The sequence below is a fragment of the Stegostoma tigrinum genome, chromosome 13 (genome assembly GCF_030684315.1).
Source record: "Stegostoma tigrinum isolate sSteTig4 chromosome 13, sSteTig4.hap1, whole genome shotgun sequence".
NCBI classification, from domain to species: domain Eukaryota; kingdom Metazoa; phylum Chordata; class Chondrichthyes; order Orectolobiformes; family Stegostomatidae; genus Stegostoma; species Stegostoma tigrinum.
Genome location: NC_081366.1, coordinates 40,785,989 through 40,802,633, shown reverse-complemented (window position 1 = coordinate 40,802,633; position 16,645 = coordinate 40,785,989). Strand labels below are relative to the sequence as shown.

At 42.2% G+C, this 16,645-nt stretch overlaps 1 protein-coding gene across 5 annotated transcripts in view; it reads right to left on the bottom strand.

Moving 5' to 3' along the window:
- Window positions 1-16,645, bottom strand: part of ppp3ca (protein phosphatase 3, catalytic subunit, alpha isozyme) — a 490,580-nt gene that overhangs the window by 337,922 nt on the left and 136,013 nt on the right. The gene's annotated exons all lie outside the window — the stretch shown is intronic.

The window sequence follows — 16,645 nt, the reverse complement described above, 5'->3', positions numbered from 1 at the left end:
ATCTCCCTTAACTTTCGTTCCCTGTTTTCAGGGGTTTTTTTGTCACTCTTCCAATCCATTCCACAACTTGGCCACTGAATGTACCCGCTCGAAACTTCGTTGCCGGTCAGTTACTTGACATCCTGTCAAACATATCTTAGAGTTTTTCAGACAGCCAATTATTTTCTATTATAAAAACGAACAGTTATCGTGGGATATTTAAATATTGAAAAACATCGTCGGAATTTTTCTTCTATTGGTGGATTAGCAGATGGCCAAAGCTAACACCTTTGCTTGTGTTATTGCTGCTAACCTACTGTTAATTTCTTTCTGGGTGGTAATACTGTTTCTCATAGGCTCACAGCCACCAGGATGGAGATGAATTCAATACTACACCCTTCGTAAAGGCCCATATGTTTCTGTAGATCAGCAATCAAAACGTCATACAGCCATAAGCGTGTCACTCGTTAAACGAGCTGACAGATCTTTGGAGACATGTGTTCAAGCTCTATTGATGGAGTTGATTCCTGTTCTCTCAGTCCACAATGAAATACTTATTTTTAATCAAAGGTATCTGCCATCCAGGATCCCTTTGAGCCAACAAGGTGTAGAGCTGGATGAACACAGCAGGCCACACAGCATCAGAGGAGCAGGAAAACTGATGCTTCGGGTTGAGACTCTTCTTCAGAAATTGCATCCAGCTCTACACCTTGTTATCTCAGATTCTCCAGCATCAACAGTTTCTACTATCCCTTTGAGCCATACTCTTGTTTCTGGTAAAAGAGTCTGAACGGTGTGCCATCACTACTCTCAGTACAATGAGGTTATAGACTTGCTCACCGAGCCGGTGTGTTTGGTTGCGGGCATTTCGTCACCCTGCTAGGTAACATCATCAGAGAGCCTTCGGTGAAGCACTGGTATTCTGCCCCACTTGTTACTTATATGTATCAGTTTGATGGATGGTTCACATCACCTCTGATTCTGTTTTTCAGTGGTTTGTTTATCGGGTCCAGTTCAATGTGTTTGTTGATGGAGCTCCAGTTGGAATGCTCAGTCTCCAGGAATTCCCTGGCATTTACCCGTTTGGCTTGTGCTATTATGGATGTGTTGTCCCAGTCAAATTCGTGTCCTTCTTTTTCCATGTGTACTGACAGCAGTGAGAATTGGTCATCTCTCTTGGTGGCTAGTTGGTGTCTGTGTATCCTTATTGTTAGTTTTCTTCCAGATTGGCCTATGTAATGTTTCTCACAGTCCTTGCGTGATATTTTGTATATCACGCTAGTTTTATTGGTTGTGGGTATGGGATCCTTCATGTTCGTCAGTAGTTGTTGCAGAGTGGTTGTTGGTTTGTGGGCTACCCTGATACTTAGGGGTCTGAGTAGTCTTTTGGTCATCTGATATCTCCGATGTACAGTAGTATGACTAGTGTTTCTGGCAGTGTTGTGTCTTCTTGTTGTAGTCTGTTGCAGAGATAACAGCGGATTCTGCTTTTTGGGTATCCATTTCTTTTAAAATCTTTTAAAATAAATGCTACTGTTCTGCTTTGCGCAATTCTGGGTTGCTAACACAATGTAAGGACTGTGAGAAACATTGCATAGGCCAAATTAGAAGAAAACTGACATTAAAGAAACACAAACACCAACGAGTCACCAACAGGGATCACCGATTCTCACTGGTCTCAATACACACGGACAAAGAAGGACACAAATTTGGCTGGGACAGCACAAGCCAAACAGAGACATGCCAGAGAATTCCTGGAGGCCTGGCATTCCAACCGGAACTCCATCAACAAACACATCGAACTGGACCTGATATACAAACTACTGAAGAGCAGAACCAGAAGTGATGCCAACTACCCCAGCAAACTGAGGCAAATAGATAACAAGCCCGACAGAACACCAACGCTTCACCGGAGGCACAGTGACGATGTGAACTTGCAGGGGGATGAAACATCTGCAACCAAACACACCAGCTCGGTGAGCTCATCTACAACACTGGCTACAAATCTGCTCACAAAAAAACCCATAAAGTCTTGGGATAAAATAGCAAATTATGGTCACAATTACAAAACTGGAGCTCAAAATGACCATGGGATTTTTGGGCAGCTCTCTTGGTGCTTACAGTTTGGTGCTTCAGTTTCCCAGTTCAAGGCAAGAGCAAAGTGAGTAAACCCATTGCTCTCTGAAATTGTCTAATGTCTGATTTTGACAGCAAAACTCAGTTAATATTTAGCTCAATATTTTTATGTTACATTTGATGTGTACTGTCAACTTCTCACTATCATTATTTTAACTGTTAATCTATTATGGTCCTGAGGGTTGATGTGAATTGGTCAATCCATGATATTTTAACATTCATAGCAAGGCTAAACGGCTAACAGTCACTAATGTTGCAAACCAGAGTGCACATAGTTAACTCATGCAAATTACAGAAGTCAAAAGTGGGTGTTTGGTCAATACTGCACAGTTCAAAAATTCCTTCATTGTTCCTCTGATAATGAAGCAGTTCCACATGCATCAAGACAAGGACAACATTTGCACTTGGGCTTGTAAGTTTTAGGAGTAGTATTCATGTTATACTCAGGTCCGAGAGAGAGCCTTGTCACCTCGTCTTAACATTGAATGGTTGAACTCACCCTAAAGCAATGACCAGGAGGTCCCGATTGGTCAGAAACTTAAGGTCTAATGATATAAAGCTGTGCCAACTAGAGTAGGTCAGAGGCTAAGTATTCTGTGATGAGTGACTCATCTCTTGACTGCCCAAAGTCTCTCTGTAATGTGCAATGCAACTGAGCGCCACTCCAATACACTAAGGAAACTTGATAACATCCAGATCAAAGTCATCCACTTTCTCCATCACTGGCATGTCATTGCTCGACTGTGTACTGGAATGAGTTGCAAAGGTTTGATTAGCAGCAAAATATACAAGCTACATATCTAGAAGGATAAGGGCAACCTGGAACACCATTAACTATAGCGTCCTGTTCATGTGATGGAGCATCCCAACTCAAACAAGTCTCCTCAGCCTGTTTGGTTGAAATTCCAAAACTTCCAATCTCCTTCAGTTGTAGACTGCAGTAGGTCAAAACACGCATCATAGTCTTCTGAAAGGCTGCTAGGATAAGCAATATATGCTAATTTAAATCAGCACCACCCATATCCCAAGAAGAAAAGGAAAAATCACTTATCATTGAGAAAATTCATAACATCAAAATGTTGTAAGAACCCTTTGATGTATGGAATGATATAGATTTATTTCCAGTTCTACTACACTGTGACAGATAGTTACTCAAAGACAGGAAGTGAGAAAGGTAAGTTAGTACAGGTTTTCGGAGAAGGAGGACTTTTAGACGAGAAGCTCAAAATTAATGATTTCCTTCAAATGTAATAACAGGATGACTCGCAAAGACTTGTGGCAGGTTTCCTGACTGATAACTGTCCAGTTTGATAAATTTGTTGGGTTGAAGGCCATATTTCTGCTCTAATCTGGACCACCAGCTATGCAAAAAAATCTCTCAGGATTCAGATATCCTTCTCTCTTCTTAACAGTTGCCATTCCTGCATTTTAGCAGATAGCTCTACACCAAAAGTAAAGATCAATTTAAAAAGGAGGGACGTGGCATCCTTGAAAGATTATGAATCCCATGCCACCTCTCCTTGAACAAATAGCAAAGAATAATACAGAACAGGAGCAGGCCCTTCGGCCCTCCAAGTCTGTGCCGACACGTTACCCTTCCATACCAAAACTGTCTTCACTTACAGGATCATATCCCTCTATTCCCTTCCTTTTCCTGTATTTATCCAGGTGCTTCTTGAATGCTGCTATTGTGTCTGCTTCCACCACTGGCAGTGTATCCCAGGGACTCGCCACCGCTTGTGTGAAAAATTTACCTAACACGTATTTTCTTAAACTTCTCCCCCTGCAACTTGATCCTGTGACCCTAGTAATTAACTCCTCCACCTTGGAAAAATTCTCATACTTTCCACTCTATCCACGCCATTCACAATCCTATAAACTTCTATCAGGGTGTCCCTCAACCTCCTGCGTTCCAGTAAAAACAAACCCATTCTATCCAACCTTTCTTCATAGCTAAAAGCCCCCATACAAGGCCACATCCTGGCAAAGCTTTTTTTATACCCTGTCCAAAGCATTCATATCCTCTGGTAGCGCAGTGACCAGAACTGTACGCAATATTCCAAGTGTGCCCTAACAAAATTTCCATAAAGCTGCAGCATGGCTTGCCTATCCTCATACTCAAAAGCCCTATCCAATGAACAAAAGCATGCCACAGGCCTTTTTTACTACCCTATCTACTTGCACAGCCACTTTCACCGTTCTGTGTACCTGCACACCCAGATCCCTCTGCATATCAATATTTCTAATGGTTCTGCCATTTACTCTACAATTTCCACCTGTATTGGACCTTCCAAAATGCATCAGCTCACGTTTATCCGGATTAAACTCCACCTGCCATTTTTCTGCCCTTGCCTCCAACTGATTTATTTCCTGCAGTATCTTCTCACAGTCCTCCCCTCTATCCACAACTCCACCAATCTTTGTGCCATCCACAATCTTGGTAACTGGACCAGCTACATTTTCCATCAAGTCAGTTATGTAAACCACAAATGGCAGAGGTCCCAGCACTGATCCCTGTGAAACACCATGAGTAACAAGCTTCCATTCCAAAAAGCATCCTTCCACCATTACCCTTTATATCCTATGGCTAAGCCAATTCTGTATCCATCATGCCAGCTCACCTCTAATACCATGTAAATTCACCTTTTGTACCAGTCTGCCACGAGGGACCTTGTCAATGGCTTTACTAAAGTCCATGTAGACATTAACCATTTTTTCCTCAATCATCTTCGTCACTTCCTCAATCAAGTTAGTGAGGCATATACTCCCCTGCACAAAACTATGCTGTCTATTGCTAATAAGGCCAGTTGCTTCTAAATGCACATAGCTCTTGTCCATGAGAATCTTTCCCAATAACTTCCCTACCACCAGGCCTGTAATTTCCAAGATTATCCCTGCTACCCTTCTTAAACAATAGGGCAAGGCTGGTTATTCTCCAGTCTTCTGGGACATCACCTGTGGCCAAAGAGGGTACAAAAATGTCTGTCAATGCTCCAGCAATTTTTTCCCTAGCATCTCTCAATATTCTGGGATAGATCCCATCAGGACCTAGGGACTTATCTACCTTAATAGTTTTTAAAAATACACGACACATTTTTTAAAAATTGGAACTTGGCTTAGAAATTTAATATTCTCTTCCCTGAGATCATCTTCTGCTAATTCCTTCTCTTTGGTGAATACTGACTCAAAGTATTTGTTTAGGACCTCACCTACCTCTTCTGGCTGCCCACATAGATTCTCTCCTTTGTCCTTGAATTGGCCAACATTTCCATGGCTACCCTCTTGCTTTAACATGGCCCTCAAGTATATTCATTGTTCACAATGTACAAACCGACTATAACATCAATTAAAATGCCTGGTAAGATAATTATTGGGAGACCCAATATGTCATGAACATTAAAATATCATCGGTGGTCCATAAAACTGTTTCAGAAATCAAATTGAAAACGAAAATTATTGTCGCACACGGATGGATTATTTTGCAATGACTCATATGTTCCATGCATGCGACAAGATGCAGTAACAAAAGGTAAACAAAGGATGGATTTGCAAAATTAAGTGCTTATGAAAGGCCAAACCACACGTACTGTTTTGAACTGACCTGCAGAATTTCATTCGCACCAGGTGCCAGGATGCAATCCCTGCTGTGCATTAACCCACATAAATTAACTGCAAAGGCTCATATGTACTCTGGCTAAACCACATATTTCTTTTCAAGAAAGAATTTTTGACTCAAAACCTTGAATACAGGCAAACTGGCATAACTACCACCTACAAATCTATACCACCACATCAATGATATGAACGGTAGTATGCAATGCTGTGCAAGTTCGATGCTGTGCCTCATCAGAATGTGCCCTAACCTTCATTAAACAAACTTAGTGATTTTCAATAAGAATGACATCAAGAAACTATCAACCCACTCACAGTAAGGCTGACAGGCAAGAAACACTAGCTTTCCGAAATTTGCTTTGTCACTGGATCAGTTGAATTCAACAATGCTCTTCACATCAAAATCTCTTCTTTCTCTAAAAGTTGTACCTCATTAAGATTCAATAATAAATTCCATTGTTAGTCATCTTATTTTCAACAGAGTCAATTGCAACAATGGCTTTCCTGCCTGCTGTTGCACTGCTACTCCTGGATCCTTCAAGAAGTTATTCTTAACTCCTTTTTATTTCTCATTTACACACTGCCTCTCAGCAACATCACTGCAAGAAAAAGTATTTCTTTGAACATGTACATTGATAGCATCCAGTATTACCTCACTAGCACCTCTCTTGATCCCCCAATGTTTTAAAACCATAGGACTGGATGAGCAGGAATTTCCTTGAACTGAATCGTAAGAATAAAATCACTTGGGGACCGCTTTGCAGAACACCTCCGCTCAGTTCGCAACAAACAACTGCACCTCCCAGTCGCAAACCATTTCCACTCCCCCTCCCATTCTCTTGATGACATGTCCATCATGGGCCTCCTGCACTGCCACAATGATGCCACCCGAAGGTTGCAGGAACAGCAACTCATATTCCGCCTGGGAACCCTGCAGCCATATGGTATCAATGTGGACTTCACCAGTTTCAAAATCTCCCCTTCCCCCACTGCATCCCTAAACCAGCCCAGTTCATCCCCTCCCCCCACTGCACCACACAACCAGCCCAGCTCTTCCCCCCCACCCACTGCATCCCAAAACCAGTCCAACCTGTCTCTGCCTCCCTAACCGGTTCTTCCTCTCACCCATCCCTTCCTCCCACCCCCAGCCGCACCCCCAGCTACCTACTAACCTCATCCCACCTCCTTGACCTGTCCGTCTTCCCTGGACTGACCTATCCCCTCCCTACCTCCCCACCTACACCCTCTCCACCTATCTTCTTTGCTCTCCATCTTCGGTCCGCCTCCCCCTCTCTCCCTATTTATTCCAGTTCCCTCCCCCCATCCCCCTCTCTGATGAAGGGTCTAGGCCCGAAACGTCAGCTTTTGTGCTCCTGAGATGCTGCTTGGCCTGCTGTGTTCATCCAGCCTCACATTTTATCATCAATAAAATCACTGTCTTTGGTTTCCTCCACACGGTCTGTTCCTAGATTCCAACTTCATCCCTCAGCCAGACTTCATTTAGTTGCCTGATATCTATGTGTAAGACTGAAACAAACTGTTCACATCCTTTGTGTCATATTTGACTCTTGGATTCCTCTAACCACATATCCACATCATCATGAAAGCTACTGTTTTTCACCTCCATACCCAGTTCCATCACCACCTCAAGTCAGCTCTGCTGAAACCTACAATTATGCCTTTATTACTTCAGATTTGATTATTTGAATGCACTTATAGCCAGCCTTCCACTTTCTATCTTCTGTCAACTTGAGATCATCTAAAGTGTTGCTACTCATGTCCTAACCTGCACCAATTCCCATTCAACTACCCTCCCACGGCTGGTTTATTTATTCAGACAAAGGGACATCAACCCAAAACTCTACTCCTTTCTATAGACACTGTCTAACCAGCTGAGTGTTTTCAGCATTTTCTGTATATTGATTTCATAAGGAATTCAGAGAAAGTTGAACTGAGGAAGGAAATGTTAGAGTCTATTGTAGTAGACATGGTAATAGAACATTTGTAAAACATTCATGGCATTGGACAAGGCCAACATGGGCATATGAAAAGCAAATTATGCTTATCAAATCTATTGGTGATTTTTGAGAATGCAATTAATAGGGTAAGTAAGGGCGAACCAATGAATGTGGTGCTTTTGGATTTTCAGAAGGCTTTTGATGAGGGTCCTCAAAAGAATTCAGTGAGAATTGTTTAAGCATGGTGGGTAGTATTTTAGCACAGATACAGAACTGGCTGACAGGCAGGAAACAGAGATTGGGAATAAGTGAGCCTTATTTTTCCCTGAGTGGCAGCTACTGAAAAGTGGTATACCACAAGGATCAGTGCTTGATCCCCAAATATTCGCTGTATATATAAATGACCTGGATAAAATAACTAAATGCAACATTTCCAAAGTTCGCTGATGACACAAAGCTGGACAGTAATGCTTCAATGCTGGAGGTGGTCTTGACACATTGAGTGAGTGGGCAAATGCAAGACAGATGCAATAAAACAAGTCTAACTGAGAAGTCATTTTTCAATGTGAAAACAGAAAGGAAGAGTACTATTTAAAAGGTGATACATTGGGAAGTGTGAATGTACAAAGTGAATGTACACCACACAAGACATTTTTCCATCCCCTCCCCTGTCTGCTTTCCGGAGAGACCACTCTCTCCGTGACACCCTTGTTCGCTCCACACTGCCCTCCAACCCCACCACACCCGGCACCTTCCCCTGCAACCGCAGGAAATGCTACACTTGCCCCCACACCTCCTCCCTCACCCCTATCCCAGGCCCCAAGATGACATTCCACATTAAGCAGAGGTTCACCTGCACATCTGCCAATGTGGTATACTGTATCCATTGTACCCGGTGTGGCTTCCTCTACATTGGGGAAACCAAGCGGAGGCTTGGGAACCACTTTGCAGAACACCTCCGCTCAGTTCACAACAAACAACTGCACCTCCCACTCGCGAACCATTTCAAATCCCCCTCCCATTCCTCAGACGACATGTCCATCATGGGCCTCCTGCAGTGCCACAATGATGCCACCCGAAGGTTGCAGGAACAGCAACTCATATTCCGCTTGGGAACCCTGCAGCCCAATGGTATCAATGTGGACTTCACAAGCTTCAAAATCTCCCCTTCCCCCACCGCGTCCCTAAACCAGCCCAGTTCATCCCCTCCCCCCACTGCATCCCATAACCATCCCAGCTCGTCCCCTCCCCCACAGCATCACAAAACCAGTCCAGCCTGTCTCTGCTTCCCTAACCTGTTCTTCCTCTCACCCATCCCTTCCTCCCACCTCAAGCCGCACCTCCATTTCCTACCTACTACCTCATCCCACCTCCTTGACCTGTCCGTCTTCCCTGGACTGACCTATCCCCAGCCTACCTCCCCACCTATACTCTCCTCTCCACCTATCTTCTTTTCTCTCCATCTTCGGTCCGCCTCCCCCTCTCTCCCTATTTATTCTATAACCCTCTCCCCATCCCCCTCTCTGAAGAAGGGTCTAGGCCCGAAATGTCAGCTTTTGTGCTCCCGAGATGCTGCTTGGCCTGCTGTGTTCATCCAGCTCCACACTTTGTTATCTTATAATGTACAAAGGGATCTGGTTTGACAAGCAGGTGCATCAGGCAATTCGGAAAGTAAGTGGTATATTGGCTTTCATTGCATGAAGAGTTGAGTTCAGAAATATGGATATTGTACTACAGTTATATATGGCCAAGGTGAGATGATATAAGTGTGCAGTTTTTATCTCCAGACATAAGAAAGGATATAATTGGCAAAGAAGGAATACAGCAGAGCTTCATTGGGTGATGCCAGGACTATTGTACAGGGGGAAATTGGTTTACCTGGGACTGCATTCACTACAGTTTCGAAGGACTTGACGGGGATCTGATTGAAATGTATAAAATTATAACAGGGTTGAACAAACTAGATGCAGAAGGATGTTTCTCCTGCTTCAGGTGTCTAGAACTAGCCATCGCAATCTCAGCACAGAAAGTAGACCATTTAGGATTGAAATGAGGAAAAGTGTCTTCATTCAAACAGTAGCAAACCTGTGGCTGAGGAGGCCAAGTGAATGGATATATTCAGGGAAGATATAAGAAAGTTTTCAGATTTTGAAAGGATCAAGGGTACGAGGAGAATGTAGGAATAAGGCATTGAGTTATAGCATCAGCAATTATCAAATTGAATGGTAGAGCGGGCTCTTAGATTAGACCATAAGACCATCAGACATAGGAGCAGCATGAGGCTATTCAGCCCATTAAGTCTGCTCTGGCATTCCGTGATGGCTGAAATGTTTCTGAACCCCATCATCCTACCTTCTCCCTGTAACCCTTGATCCCATTACTAATCAAGAATCCATCTATCTCTGCCTTAAATACACTCAATGTCTTGGCCTCTGTAGTCCTCTGCAGCAATAAGGTCCACAAATTAACCACCCCCTGGCTGAAGAAGTTCCTTCTAAACTTTAGTCTAAAGGAGTGTCCTACCACTCCGAGACTGTGCCTTTGGGTCCTTGTCTCTTCTGCTAATAGAAGGAGCTTCTCCACAACCAAACTATCTAGGTCTCTCAGTATTCTGTAAGTTTCAATGAGATTTCCTCTCTATTCTTCTGACTAGAGACCCAGAGTCCTCAACTGCTCCTATTATGAGAAGCTCTCTTCCTCCCTGGGACCATTCTTGTAAACCTCCTCTGGACACTTTCAAAGGCAGCAAATCGTTCCTTAGATACGGGGCCCAAAACTGCTCACAATATTCCAAATGCAGTCTGACCAGAGCTTCATACGGTCTCAGCAGTATAGCTCTGCTTCTCTATTCTCGGCCACTGGAAATGAATACTAACATTACACTTATGATAATGGGAACTGCAGATGCTGGAGAATCCAAGATAACAAAGTGTGAAGCTGGATGAACAAGGCAGGCCAAGCAGCATCTCAGGAGCACAAAAGCTGACGTTTCGGGCCTCGATCCTTCATCAGATAGCTCTGATGAAGGGTCTAGGCCCGAAACGTCAGCTTTTGTGCTCCTGAGATGGTGCTTGGCCTGTTGTGTTCATCCAGCTTCACACTTTGTTAACTAACATTACATTTGCCTTCTTAATGTCGAACCGAACATGCGCATTAACTTTAAGAGATCCCTGAAGGACTCTCAAGTCCCTCTGTACTTCATGTTTCCAAAGCTGTGGGGGTGACCCGTATCTATCCACACAAAGTGACCCATACCCTGCTTACACCAAAGCGGCCCAAGTTTGAAGGACACAAAATAGCAAACGAGGACTAAACAAGATGGGGCAGTCTGCTGTAACGTTTAAACTGAAACATAATAGAAGCTTGGAACAGAGCTACTCAAGGTCATCCAAAGGCCCTGCAACTCATCATCCAAGACAGTTTTGATAAGAGAATGCCTAAGAACAGACAAAAGACTGTAGTCTCACTAATGAAAGGATGTTGTCCAATTAATTACATAGCACCAGGGGTGCAAAAACTGGCTCTTGAATCTGTCAGGTTAACTCCCTAAACTGTTGCAAAAAACAACAGCTAAAGATATTTTGTAGTAATTAGCTTTTACCTACAGTTTAAGAAATAGGCTCCAAGAATTACTCAGATAATCACACAAGTAGGTTTCAACATATTACCAGAATATAATATAAATCAGTAGGAGGGAAAAAGCATTTAAACCCAGCAGTGTAAGTTAATTAGCTTTAGGACACACCTTATCTTGCATCCTGAACAAGACAGATTAGTCCAACTCATTAGATACAAAGTGCTAGCTGGAAATGTAGCTGTATAACCTTACACTTTATAACTAATCTTATAATAAAAATTAACCATATAACAATTAGTTAAAACTAGCTGTCTTTTTTTTAAAACGTATATATTCAGGACAGTGGGAAATATAAAAGGATTGATTAAACTTTATAAAAGTGGCAGACGTAATACCAGAATTCAAACAACCCTTAGAGATAAGGAAGTCTAAGACAGGCCAGAAGAAGTATAACTAATAACTTTTGGAATGTGAATTAATAGGATGCATTGAAAGACCCCCAAGGCCGAGAGATTACAATGACTAGCAAACACCATGAGATCATAAGAACCTGGGCTGTCCCTCGGAATGTCCATCATCGATGAGGTGTCCCATGGGATTGGGTGTTTGGATTATGGGGAAGGACAGTGACCACATTGTATTTGCTTATTGTAACATAAAGTGTGTAAAAATGCTGTAATCTTAGTAAAATGAGAGTGTATCATTGATCTGTCATACGATCTCAGCCAAAGATAAAGGGAAAAATTGTTTTCTAATATTGAGGCCAGATTCAGGGAAGATTCTTTGCCCCTCTCCCTGCATTAACTGGTTTCTGTGTGAATAAACATCTTCCACCTTCCTGAATCCCAAGTTTTTGTCCCTGGTCGAAGAATATGCTCCTACAGAAGCCTTTCCCCATTTAGAAAAATTGTCCACACCTCTGTTCTTCCTCCCAAAGTGCATGATTTCACATTTTCCCACATCGTATTTCATCTGCCATCTCTTTACCCATTCTCTTAGCCTGTCTCTTTCTGCAGCCTACCTGCTTCCTCAACACCACCTGCCATTCCATCTATCTTTGTGTCATCTGCAAACTTAGCAACAATGCCCTCAGTTCCTTCTCCGAGATTGTTAATGTATAACATGAATAGTTGTGGTCCTAACACTGACCTATGTGGAACTCCACGAGTCACTGGCTGCCATCCTGAAAAAGACCCTTTATCTTTACTCTCTACCATCAGTTAGCACATTCTTAATCATACTATCTCTCAATCCATGCCAGTAGCTTGACTCAAACCCCACAGCACCTTGTCAAAGGCCTTCCGGAAATCCAGGTAGATTACATCCATGGCTCTTCTTTGTCTAATTTGCTCATTACTTCTTGAAGAATTCTAACAGTTTTATTAGGCATGACATCCCTGTGATGAAACCATGCTGACTCATCCTATTTTACCATGGCTTCCAAATAGTCTTATTAATGGACTCTAAAATATTACCGACTAATGAGGTCAGACTTACTAGCCTATAGTTTCTGGTCTTCTGCCTCCCTCCCATCAAATTAGCCATTTTCCAGTCCTCTTGGATCCTGTCTGACTCCAGTGATTCCTGCAAGATCACTATCAATGCCTCTACAATCTCCTCATTGTCTCCTTCAGAATACTTGGGTGTATTCTATCTGGTGATTTACACTCCTTCAGACCTTTTAGCTTCCCAAGCACCTTCTCATTAGTGATGGCCACTATATTCACCTCAGCCAGCCCGACTCTCTTGAAGTTCTGGTATGCTGCTCATGTCTTCCGCAGTGAGACTGATGCAATGTTCCTCTGCCATATTTGTTCTCCAGTACTACATCTCCAGCCTTATTTTCTAGCAGCCCAAAGGCCAAACTTATCTCTCTCTTACTTTTTATATATCTAAAAACATTTTACAATCTTATTTTATACTACTAGCGAGCTTACCCTCATATTTCATCTTTCCCCACGCCTCCCCCCACCGACCCCATTGCTTTTGAAGACTTCCCAATCCGTTGGCTTCCCACTAATCATCATCACATTGTACATTTTTTCTTTTGCTTTTATGCTGTCCCTGACTTGCCCCATCAGTCATGGCTGTCTTGATCTCCTCTCAGTATATTTCTTCTTTCTTGCCATTAATTTCTGCTGTGCCTTCAGAATAACATCCCAGAAACTCCTGCCATTGCTTCTTCACCGTTTTCCCTACAAGGCTGCCCTTGTAATCAACTCTATCCGTCTCCACACTCATTTCTTTGTAGTTACCTTTAATAAGCTATAATACTTTTACATTTGATTCTATCTTCTCCCTCCCAAACTGCAGGGTGAATTGTATCATACTTTGGTCATTATGCCCTACGGCTTCCTTGACCTTCAGCTCCCGAGTCAAGTCTGCCTCGTTACACATTGTCAAATCCAGAATTACCTGTTCATTAAGAGTGCTCTACCACAAGCTGCTCCAAAAACAAAATCTTGTAAACATTCCACGAATTTATTCTTGAGATCTGCTACCAACCCGATTTTCCAGTTGACCTGCATATTGAAGTCCCCCATGATTATTGTAACAGTACCTTTTTACATGTCTTTTCTATTTCCTGGTTTAATTTGCTCCCCACATCCTGACGACTGTTCTGAGACCTGTCCATAACTCCCATCATGGTATGTTTTTCCTCTGTGATTCCTCAACTCTACCCACACAGATTCTACACCTTCTGAATCAAAGTTACTTCTTGCTATCAATTTGATTTCTTCCTAACCAGGCAATCCCACTCCCTCTGCCCATCTGTTTTCCTTTTGATAAGATGTGTATCCTTGGATATTTAGTTCCCAGCCCTGATCCCCTCACAGCCATGTCTCTGTGTAGCTCACAACAGCGTACTTGCCAAATTCAGTCTGCTCTGCCTGCTCATTTACCTTGTTTCATATACTGCGTACATTTAAGCCCTGTATTGGCTGTCTCTCCTTTTTAGTGTTGTCCCCTCATCTGTTGTGCCAAAAGATAGATTCCTGATCCTCACTGTGATATTATTCACTGGAAACTTTAATAACCTCTGTCGTAATTGCCTCCCTTTAACTTTTTCCATAACTTTCTGTGCAACTGACCCCAACCCAACAATTTATTTTCAAGCCCTATCCATAGTTTTAGTTATGCAATTCAGAAGGACTCCATTCCCAAAGTGATTCAGATGTAGCCCATCACATCGTAAAAACTCCCTCCTTCTACCGTACTAATCACTGTTCCATGAATTCAAATCTATTTCTCCCACACTAATTTTTGAGCCCAGCATTTACCTCTTTAATCTTGTTGACCCTGCGCTAGTTTGCTTAGGGCTCAGGTAGTAATCCAGAGATTATTACCTTTTTTGTTCTGCTTTTCAATTTAGCTCCTAGCCACTCATATTCCTTCAGCAGAACCTTTCTCGTCTTTCTATCTATATCATTGGTGTCTATGTGGGCCATAACAATTGGACCTTTTCCCTCACACTCCAAGTTCCTCTGCAGCCCAGATGATATATCCTGAGCCAACACACTAGGCCAATGACACCGCCTTCAGGGCTGCTGACCTCCTGGCCACTTAGAGTAGTGTTTATTCCCCTGGCTATACAACAGTATACTATACAATACAATGCTATATTCCTCTTTTCTTGCCCCTCTTAATTGACTCCCTGTACTGCAGTTTCATGGCCAGTTTGATCATCTTCCCTACAATTGCCACTATCATCCACACAGGGAGCTAGAATTTCAAACTTGTCAGACAAGCTCAAGGGCTGAGGCTCCTTCAGCACTCCCGCCTGGATGTCTCTACCCAGCTTGCTCATAGTCTTGGGACTATGACAATGAATCAAATCAAAGAAATTAATCTGAGGGGTGTGACAGCCTCCTGAAACAAAGCATCTAAGTAAGTACCCGCTTTCCTGATGTGTTGCAGTGTTCAAAACTCAGACTCCAGCTCATCAACTCTGGCCCAGAGTTCCTCAAGTATCGAACACTTGCTTCAGATGTGGTCACTTTGGACCACAATTGGGTCCCCCAGCTCCCACATCATGAAGATACAATACAATGTCTGAAGTTGCATATTTATTTTATTTACTTTGATCTTTGTCTGATTTTTTAAAAAATCCTACTGGTCTTTTAGTTTGCAACCAGTAAATATTTCACCTATTTACCTTCAATCTAAAGTAACCTACAATGGATAGTCGAATGAGTAGCTTCACCAACTAATGGACTTAGTAGTTTATCCATGATATCTCTCTTTTATGCTGGGCCCCTACTCCTGGGCTTCAATTTATCCTGCCCAAAAAAACCTTACAAACTATGAGCTAACAAAGAAAGCAAGCAAAAAGTACCCCTTCCCTTCTGCACTGGATTTCCACATTGTCTTTGAATTCCCCCAACCATATACTCACTTGAGCTGTCTCTCACTCAGGATGTGATCTCTCCTCCCTGACTGTGTGAAGCTTACTGATTTTCTATGGTTCTGTACACCAGTGGATCCAAGATGACATGTTTAAACTTAAATAAGGCCAATTACATCAAAAACTGAGGTGGCTAAAATAAACCATTGTTATAGGTCAGTCGAGAAGCAGTGGCAGGCATTTAAAGAGATAGGTCAGAGCATTCAGTAAAGATACATTTTCCATGAGTAAGAAAACGTGTAAGCTAAGGATGCACTATCTGCGGCCAACGGAGGTAGCTGAAGATATTGTCAAGTTGAAAGACAAAGTGTATAATTGCACAAAGATGAGTGGCATGTCAGAAGATTAGACAGAATATAAAGAATAGCGAAGACTGGCTTAAAGATGCATAGAGAGGGAGAAATTACTTTATGGGAGAAAGATGGCTGCAAATATAAAAAGAGAGTTCCTGGTGGTATTTTAAAAGGAAAAGAGTAAATACAGTGAGCATTGGCCCTTGAGAAAGTATGTTTAGGGAATTAATAACGGAAAAACAAGGAATAGTAGATTAATTGTGTACATTATTTCTAAACTGTCTTCACCATTCTGGATACAAACAATCCAGAAATTATTATAAATCAAGAGCTTAGGGCAAGCAGTAACTTAAACCAGTTGCAATCAAGAGGGAAATGCTACTGAAAAAACTTTTGGACCTAAAAATTGACAAGTTCATAGAATCTGATGGACTTTACCTTAGATTCTTAAAGAAATTGTTGCTGGGATAGTAGATATATTGATTTTAATTTTCCAAAGTCCCTAGATTCTGAAAAGCTGAATTAGAATATAAAATAGTGCAAGAGAAAATGAGACTCCTTTATTAAAGAAGGAAAGGGGGAGACAGATAGCAAAAACTACTAACTTTAACATCTGGCACAGGGAAAATGCTTCAATCTTTTATTAAGAATTTAGTTAGGCTCTTAGGAAATCTCAATGCAATCA